Raw genomic sequence first — 2,500 nt, forward strand, 5'->3', positions numbered from 1 at the left:
GATATACTAACGAGGCAGCAATGTTGTATTTCATGCCAACATCTCTTGAGACAACCACAGCCTACATCAGAGAGACCATGAGCTCCGTTCCTATACAGCTGCCTTGCTTTCTACTGCCTACATAGGCAGCTCCCTTCTAAGGCATCATCCGTACTGAAATGGAACCTCATAGGTTTAGACTTTAGTCACAGTTGCGCCATATTTGATTTTTGAGAGGAATGACAGTCTCGGTATAAAGCTCCTAATTGTCTACACCTTCTGTTTTCTCAAGTTTCTTGCCCACTGACATTTTTGGAAAGATTTAGTATTTTTTCCCCCCAATGTTGTTTAAGTGGAACAAACCAAAATACTTTAAACAGCAGTACAACCCATTGGCGAGACTGTACGTCTATCCCTCAAAGCCTAGTTTTTATTAAGTTGGCACTACTCCATAGGCAGCGACTCTTAAATAGTACTCCTTTAGCAAAGTGCAATGGGAGACTCAACTCACAATTGATATAATTTGGCATTAGCATTTTGCTTTGGCATTAAAATGTTGAGTTCTTCAGATCAAGTTGTACTTCTGCGTCGGGCCTACGTCGAAGCCTGACATTGCACCTTTCCAAAAATACAACATGTCATGTTGTATTACGACATGTACTACGAAGACAACAACAGCTGTGATTGGTCCGCTTTGTAACCATAGCCCCTCCCCCAGGACGAGAAAACATATATCTGAGGTAGCTTTGCATGTTCTCAAAGATTATTTTCAGATCTATCCACTAAAACACATTTTATTTGAGCTCATTTTAATCGGGAGCATCTGCTGTTTCTATTTTCTGTTTATGCTTCATGTTAAGTCACAAGCAAATACGGGAAAACAATATGCTTGTCGTGTTCTACTCTACTTTTCCAAACTCTATGATGATTTGACTGTTACAGTAAATAATCATATTTCATACATTAGTGTAAATGGTAAATTCTCTGCATTATATAGCGCCTTTTTAACCTTGGTGGTATTCAAAACACATTACACTGCGTCTCATTCACCCATTCACATGCCAATGATGCCATGCAAGTTACTAGCCTGCCATTGGGAGCAACTTGGTGAAGGACACTTTGCATGTGGAGTCGTGTGGGCCGGGAATTCGAACCACCAACCCTGCGATTAGGTGGACAAACCCACTCAACCACCTGAGCCTCAGCCGTCCAATTAAAAAGCACAATAGTTTGTATTGGCCACAGCATATGCATTACAGGAATATTCCGCATTCAATACAAGTTGAGATCAATCGACAGCATTTGTGGCATAATATTCATCCATCGATCCATTCATCCATCCATCTTCAACCGCTTATCCGAAGTCGGGTGGCGGGGGCAGCTGCTCCAGCAGGGGGCCCCAAACTTCCCTATCCCGAGACACATTAACCAGCTCTGACTGGGGGACCCCGAGGCGTTCCCAGGCCAGTGTGGAGATGTAATCTCTCCACCTTGTCCTAGGTCTTCCCCGAGGCCTCCTCCCAGCTGGACGTGCCTGAAACACCTCCCTAGGGAGGCGGCCAGGGGGCATCCTTACCAGATGCCCAAACCACCTCAACTGACTCCTTTTGACGCAAAGGAGCAGTGGCTCTACTCCGAGCTCCTCACGGATGACTGAACTCCTCACCCTATCTCTAAGGGAGAAGCCCGCCACCCTTCTGAGGAAACCCATTTCGGCCGCTTGTACTCGCGACCTAGTTCTTTCGGTCATGACCCAACCTTCATGACCATAGGTGAGGGTAGGAACATAAATTGACCGGTAGATCGAGAGCCCGGCTCAGCTCTCTTTCGTGACAACAGTGCGATAGAGCGAGTGCAATACGCCCCTGCTGCCCCGATTCTCCGGCCAACCTCCCGCTCCATTGTCCCCTCACTCGTGAACAAGACCCCGAGGTACTTGAACTCCTTCACTTGGGGCAAAACCTCCTTCCCTACCTGGAGTATGCACTCCATCGGTTTCATTACCACAAAAATGAATTTTAACTTGTCCCTCCATTTTCTTTAAATCGAAAGCAAAAAAATCTGGGTTCTACTTTCAATGGAAGCCAATGGGGGCCAATTTTACAACTTCGTTGCCATGACGATGTAATGTCAACAAACTCCAAATATACTGTAAATAGGGCAATATAAAGAACAGTACAGCTCAAATAATATCACATGTTTTAATGGAAGATTCAGTCCAGCTTCAAAATTCGTTCACTAAAGTGATGTGAATGCTGATGCAAAAAGCTTTAATACTGTTATGTTTTTAAAGTATGCTCTCAGCTCTCAAAAGCCTTTTCATCGTGTGCTTCCTGTAATTCATACTGAACTTGTCTCGCCTTGCGTTATTTAATATTCTCGAAATTCCTAAGCAGAATGGATGAGGAGTTTAATCAAGTCAAACTACCAACGCAAACATGCCGCCTGGCTCTTTGTTATGCCGGTTTGTAGGCAGCACTTGGAGTCATTAGTTTTAATTACGTAGTACAAAGGACTGGTG

This window comes from Xyrauchen texanus, chromosome 17 (genome assembly GCF_025860055.1).
Source record: "Xyrauchen texanus isolate HMW12.3.18 chromosome 17, RBS_HiC_50CHRs, whole genome shotgun sequence".
Lineage (NCBI taxonomy): Eukaryota > Metazoa > Chordata > Actinopteri > Cypriniformes > Catostomidae > Xyrauchen > Xyrauchen texanus.